The sequence below is a fragment of the Anneissia japonica genome, unplaced genomic scaffold, assembly GCF_011630105.1.
Source record: "Anneissia japonica isolate Jap-2015-1 unplaced genomic scaffold, ASM1163010v1 scaffold5067_len495651_cov149, whole genome shotgun sequence".
Taxonomy (NCBI): Eukaryota; Metazoa; Echinodermata; class Crinoidea; order Comatulida; family Comatulidae; genus Anneissia; species Anneissia japonica.
Window position 1 is genome coordinate 284,311 of NW_022754121.1, and position 8,172 is coordinate 292,482.

The window sequence follows — 8,172 nt, forward strand, 5'->3', positions numbered from 1 at the left end:
CTTTTACCTAGTCACAAAGGTTTGTAAACCAGGATTTCTTATGAAAGATGGGATTACTAAACTAGGGCAGTTATCCTGAAGAATTATCATATGGTAACGCCTACTTGATACTGGCCTGCTTCTGTCCATATTGCTATTAAATTCAGCTTATCAACCCGGTATTTTTCTCCTGAATACATTTTGTGTTGTAAAAAAATAATGGTTATGCATAATTCAGAATTAAAAAAAAGTAGTAATGAATGAAAATTGTCATAGAGAAAGAAATTTTTTCCAGGAGATAACAGCTCTAAAAAAGAGTTTCAAAGAAAGCTAAAAAGAACTCCACCTGGCAAAAGTGAAATTCCCACAAAGAGAAAAATAAAAATCAACACTTTGCACTATCAATAGAGCAGAGATGGATTCGTGAGCTGACGCTACACAAACTTCATACGACGCAATGTGTTCCAGAGGTGTTTGATACAATGAATGGCCTCATATGGGAAATGCGAAAAAACACTTGTGGAGGGCCGTGATGTTGCCCAGCAGAAAAAAAAAGATTAAGATTTGTAAAACTGCTTAAATGGTGGATAATACGTATTTCATATGAAATTTTGCCACTATAGAACAGAATGTAAAATTATTGTATATTAAAAGATCAAGACTTCTTGCCAGGTTTTAGTGTGTTGGTGTCACACAGTCACTGTTGATGTTATTAATGATATTATTTATTTCTATACATTTGCTTATATACTTTGTTTTAATTTAGGGATGTTCACCGACCTAAAGATGACAGTCACAGTTGATGTTATTACTTATTTCTATTTATTACTATAACTATTATTATTATAATGCTTGCGGTACACCACATAGACAGTTATGAAAAGAATTGTTGTTGGTTGAGAATATCTCAACGAACAACAACAGTTCTTTACAGAACCATCTACATGGTGTACCGCAAGCATTAATATCTATTATAACTTCGCCATGCAAACCATCAAACATTATTATTATTACTATTATTATTATTATTATTGCTTTTATTACTTTGATTTAATTTTGGTATGTTCACTGACCTAAAGAAGACATAAATAAAATTGAATCGTTTAAAGTCTAATTTCATTTGTCACAAACAAAATACAATTGAAGTTTTAGTCTACATTCTTTAATAATAGTTTTATTAAAATTTATTTTTCCTGAACTAAGATAAAAAGAAATATATTTTCTTTTAGATGGCACTGCTGCATAATCAGATTAGGAATACAGTATTAATGAGTTCATAGTACGGTGGCTTTGCTGACAGATTTGAGATTAATGTTAACATTGAACGGAATATGAGATGTTGATTATAACATGAGGTTATTAGGGCCACTTAATCGGACATGAACACAAACAAATAGCAGTTGATGACACTTATACATTAAACATGTGACTTGGATGCACAGTACATGTACTGTATGTGTAATGACATATTGCAACATAAAAAACAACTGAATACAATAATAAATAGTACAGATAGGAGGAGTTTATTGATACTACTGATAATAATAATGATGATGATGACGATGATGAAATCATAATGATGATTATGATACAATGATGATGACAATGATTATGATGGATGGACCAAGAGCTGACGGTGCAGATGATGATGATGATGATGATAACGACAACAATAAAGACAATGAAGAGGATGAGGATACTCAGATTCATAATGATATAATGATGAATATGATAATGATGATAATCATAATGATAATGACAATGATGATGATAGTAATGATGATGACAACAAAGATAATGACCATGACGACCTTAACTATGACAACGATGATGATCAAGATGATAATAAACAAGATGAAGACAACAATGTTAATAGTAATACTATTAAATGATTAAGGTTAAATAAAAATGATGCTAATTGTGTCTTATAGTATACAGCTGTGTTGGATTGATGTCACTACATCACATCCATACACTTTATATTGAATAAATGAGAGCAATAGTGTATGCATTAAACATTAATCTCAGTTGACAAAAGTTGTCACTGAATGATAGTGTATGTCTGAATGTTTTTATTTTGAATAAAGTGATTGCAATTTACATTTTTGAATCATTGTATTTATCGGCTTGCTGTCTCATATTGTCAAGTGAATGTGAATGGTTTTATTTCTCGTTCATTATCTTGTTCATCTGCTACAATCTTGTTGCCACACAGTACTTGAAATTTGATCAGTTTTTTTTGTTTGTTTCTTAGCTGAATGATTACATTAGCTGTTAGCGCGACTTTTACATGTTGCTTATTCCTTTTCTATTTGAATGGCTTGATCACGTTTTGAAAAATGTGAGTGTGGGGCATCTACACGTGTATACATGTGTGTGGGTAGGTAAGTGAGTAGGAGAATTGCTTACAAGAAGTCATATTTATAGAACGTTCTGTTTTGATATCATTATTGAGATATTATATTAATTAAAACAAAAAGACAGTAACTCCGAAAAGAGACAGAGACATTTTGAGATTCAACCTTTCGATCTATTTGATCAAATTGATCAAATAGATCGAACCGTTGAATCTCAAAATGTCTCTTTCTTTTTATTTGAGTGGAAATTTTTTTTTTTTTTCAAGATTACTTATCAGATGGATTAAAAATAACCCACATTTGACATTTTCCAATGAATGTAGGCCTAGAATAGCAATATCTTACATAAGACAACTTTTGACAACTTATTAGGGCATCTGGCAAAAACATAAAGATCAATTCATTCACAATTTTTTTAATTTGTAAAGAAGAAAAAAAACTAAACAAAAATCCACCTTTTTAAAAGTTTTGCCACCCCTGTTTTTTTCAGTAAGTTAGGGGCAGGTGAGGAGGGCAAACAAAAAAAAATTTGTTTAGGCCTAAAAATAAAATTAGAAACAATAATTTGGCAACACGGCAACATTACTTGTTTTCCTAGAACAAGTAAAAATGAAATAAAGGAAATAAATTCTCTCAAACTGGGGTACAAAGTAGCTGGAGAAGTTCAGATATAGAGAAGTTCAGATGCAATCAAAAGAATCAGAGTATTAGCTATGGCTTGAAACTGAAGGTGTCTATGCTTTGGCCGTACGCCTCTTTTTGAGCGACATCCCTTCTGACTAACCACCGTCCCTTGCAAAAAAAAAAGTATTAATGCGAAATCACTGGCATACGATAATCCACCAACAAACCCAGATTAGCGTACGCCACTGAGTTATGACAGTCATGCATCAGTGATTTTGAACTCGGCCAGGAATTGACCAATCCCAATAAGCCTAGATATAAACAGGAAATAATATGCGCGATTACGAATACAAATATTTCACGCAAATAATTACGCTAGCGTTTGTTAATCGCCCGGTCTGGACATCTCAATAGTTACACCCAGATTAACGTACGGCCAGCATTAGATACACCTGGCATATCTCTCAGGCCTAAACGTAGCCTCAAGCACACAAGAGCTTGCCTTTGATCTCACCAGGCCATCTAGGGGCCACCTAGACCTCTAATTCTCACTGAAACCCCTTCTGGTTTACAGGTGCTAGATGGGGTTTTTAAACTCCTCCACAAAGATTAGAAATGCAGATTATACTGTGGGCTATCTTTACACTATATCTAAAAATTGTCTTCTGAGCCACAAGTTTTTTACATCTAGTAGAGTTACACTACACTTGACTAAAGGTCCATCCTTTGATTTATCTTCAGACACTTTTCACTGGAATTTGAAATGTAGAACATAACAAGAAATGATTTATTTGAGTTGCCAGGGCCAAATAAAGACAGGACTGAACAAAAAAATGTTTATAACTATGTTTAGAATACTTCACTGAACTAAAGGGTGCTCTCGTTTCGCTCACTTACCCTCTAGTATGAAAAAAATTCATTGGGCATTATAAATATATGTTAATATGTCCTAAATTGTCTCAAAACAACTTAAAAAACCCAAAATTCACCCTCCCTTCCACATATGCATACACTGAAGCCATCATTGCTAAGCAAAGGGCAGACATAACATGGAATTTTAAATTCTACCTTTAAGCGACAGAAATAAATCGTTCAAAACACAAGCGGATCGAATGCCAAATCAAAGTTTTCTGTTAGAGAAAGATCTGATGACTTGTCATTACACCGCAAGTACACATAACAGTAGAGAATGTCCTACATGAACATGAGGCAGCCTCATTACATTACTGAGATAAACTAATTTCAAACACATGCATTCTTATTTTGTGCTCAATAAATTACCCTTTTTCAAATGCACGCTTAGCACCGACCCCCAAATGGTTATTGTTGCTAAGGTCTATTAAAACATAAACATGCATGTTTGTGGAGCATGCTATATTTTAAGTCATGATAAAAAGTCCTACTTCGACAGAAATTGAACCCAGGACCATGGGATTTGTGGGGCAAACATATATTCCTAGCCATGTTATATATTCTATTAACGACACTTCACAGAAAGGTACATTTCATATCAATTTGTTTGGGCTGTTTTGACCATGTAAAAAAAAAATTTTAATATTGTGCGGGTGTAAGAAATACAAAAAATAACAGATTAAGTGATCGGATTAGTGTAGGAAGTTATGACGTTCCAGCCAGCTCAAATACTGCTTAAAACACTATATCGGCTATATTTTCGTAATTCAACCCAAAAGTGACGCGTAATATATGAAAAACAATATCTAGTAAATTATTTGCAATAGCTATATTTTTAACCTTCTATAAACCATTCAACCTAATTTATCCAACCTGTAGTTTTAGTTAGAGATACGGTGATTTTCACAGCAGCTAGTTTGCAGTAAAGTGGACCAAAAAAATTGATATGATTATAATTAATAAATAATAAAAATGTGTGAAATCTGTAATTGCAATTATTTAGTACTAAAACAAAATGTAACCTAATCAGTGGCGGCTCTAGGATATATTTTCTGGGGGGCTAAGTTGTCCGACAGTGGGAACTTGAGCTTGTAGGCTCAAGCTGGGGGAAGGAGCTCAGAGGGGAGTTCCCCTCCTAAATGAGATTTTTTAAAAAGAATAACAACCTCTGGATGGCCTGAAATGACACTCTCAGACTGTGACAGACATGTGTTAGCTTGGTGTGGGCCTATTTTTATATGTTTTACGGTATGGTTAACCGACAAGCTCTGTCCGGTAGGGGGAGGAACTTAAGCCCCCCCCCCCCGTCCCCCGCTGGTGCCGCCACTGAACCTAATTACATCAAAATATTCATTCAATTGTCCAGATTAGTTGCAAATAGAGTTATTATTGTTCGGTAACACACTCTGACATTAAACTACTCAACACATGTAACAACAATAATGCACGAAGCAATGCAGACATCAGAACTTGTAAAAGGTGCAATTAATCAACAAAAGACTGCAAACTAATGTATACACAAAAATACCAATAACTTCACAGTGAAACACTGCTGCACAAAACAGTGTACCAATGAGATCTTCGGATATAAGCTCACTCCAAATTTTACATTTGATAGCATGTACGGCGGCACTTCCCAGGAAAAAATCGTGTATGATTTGAATAAGTAGCTCGGATGGAAAATCAAAGATTGGCTTTAAATTGGGCATTTCATTTCATTTGTTTAATCAATCAATCAATCAATCAATCAATAGAAATTTGTAAACCGCCAGTATCCACAGAAGATGCAATGTTCAGTGGTGCTAATGACGTTGGCATTACTCAAATTGCACATAAATTTAACTTGTTTAGGCACGAGTGCCACGGATGCAAATCACAGAACTTAATCACTATCCTATGTGGCATATCCATTAAACAACAAGGGACTGAATGGACCAGTACACCGGGGGTAACCCCCTACTCTGCTCAAAGGATGTACTGGGTTCTTTAAAGTGCACACGAGCCAATGCGTACAGTGGGCGTATGGTTTGAAGCCTTGTTACACCACTGAAACCATTGGTGAGTGAGTCGTTTGAACCAGCGTCGACATTATAGCTGAGGTTACAGTGTCATTGACTGCTCATCCATTGCTCGCATGCAATGTTGAAAAATCCCCTCATGGTTAACCATTCTTATAAACTTGAATATGCTTTTATCTTTTTTTGGGTTTTTGAGTAATGGTTTAGACATGGACAGGGAATTTTCCAGTCCACCCCTAAAATTGGCCCAATTTAATGTTAAAGGAAGGTAGGCTTAGACAAGCGGCACCAGACAATAGGGGTTCATGCTTGTCCTACACCCTGACATCCTGCTGATGGCATCCCTCTACTAGAACCTTTCAAAAAAATAATTCAATATATAATTCAAAAATAAGAACTTCAATAGTCTGTGAACCACACTGCTACAGCACGAACCCTAGGGCAAGAGGCTCCTGACATGATCTATTGATCTGTTTGAAATTAGTGCATAGAGATACTAATGTGAAAATGTCAGTATTATTTAATTCTAAAATTGTTAATTGTCCATACACATCAAATGTCCGTTAAAAATCTTCTAGATGACTCGATCTGATGACACTAATAGGTTTGTTTCTGGAGCTGAGCGGTTGACTGAGAGGTACTGTTCCCGCTAGGTACGCTGAAGACACCGGTTCAAACCCTGCCTGCATCGGATTTTAATTGTAATCTGATTGCTTGGCTACTCGAAATAACCCTCACAATTAAGAGTTCGTTAAGGACAATGTTTGTATCCACATATGAGCTGTTATATGTTTGTAGTTTAAGTTGGTAGAGCTGCACCCAGTGGTCCCCAGTGGCCCAGCCCAAACTTATGATTTTCGATAATAATGAGGACAAATAAAAAAAAACAATACAAAATCAAACCTCTAATTAATCATTACAGATATATCTCCCTTGGAAAAGGGCTTTTAAATTGCCCTATAATTCTTCATGTATGGTAAATAATTTCTACGTAATGCGTTGATTTGTGATGATGTTGTTATTCTTGGAGATTTTATTTTTCATCATTTCTAAAAATAACTAACCTTTAATATTAAATCTAAGAAGCTTAAAAATTATGCAACTTAAAGCAGATAATAAGGGATTATACTACAACTCACTGACTAAAATGATAAATGTCAGTTGCATATGTGCATGCTTTTAGAGACCTCTAGGCAATTCACATAATTATCCCGGTCATTGGAACATGTACTGAAAGTGTGTATTTACCTTTCTATATATTCCATTGGCGTAGGCTGGGGGGGCAGCAAGTGGGTTAAAATACTAAAAAATGATCATTAAATTTTCATTGGAACAGGGATTTAGTTTCGTATTCTCATTTTTTACACCCCCGACCAAAACCAGCCTACACCCCTGCATTCACATAAGCAAAATTTGTCTGCACGATTATTGATTTCCGATCGGCTGAATGAGCTTGCAATTTGGGTACCGCTGGAAACTTATCATGTCAGTCTAGGTATAACAGGCTGGATTTTAATGTGATTATGTTGTCATCGAAAACTGACAACATTCTACGGCCATGTTTTGTTAGAGGCTTACATCACTGACAGACACTTTACCTAAGCAGACCAACATAAAATAAACATGAAAAGCACAACAGGACAACAGCACTGCAAGAGTAGCACAAATTTTAATGAAAACAAGGTGGGTAGTTTTGTTTATGTTTATGACGTGGCATGGATTCGACCCAGTGATATGTGCTAAAGATATAATACAAGGAAAAGTCTGACTTCTGGGGGTACAACCTAGCAAGAAACAGAAAAGAATTTTTTAAAAAAATAACAAAAAAAAACTATACCCAGGTCCCTGCAAGAGATGTAGTAACATTAACTGCAGTAATTTGCATATCTCCAGGGAAGAGTTTTACATTGTCTCATTTGAATTGAACGATTATTACGGTCAGGAAACACTGCCATCTAGTGGTTTGTTTTGATTTTATGTTTATTATTATTGTTTATTGAAACAAGGCATCCACACTTTGTGAATGATTCAATAGTGATTATAAGGTTTCATTGATTTTATTTATTAAAAAAAAACAAAGGTGATCTTTTGTTCTTTGGGAAGTTGCAAAACATATAGATTACTGAAAGAGGTATTAATATTTAAGGCATATGTAAATTTTAAATAAGAAACATAAAACTAGAAATTGCAAATTGCAAGTGAAGTGCTGCGAAGTACAACTGCACATAAATGTTCTTCGAACAAAATTATTTATGCGAGTTAAGTGAAAATAATGAATAATA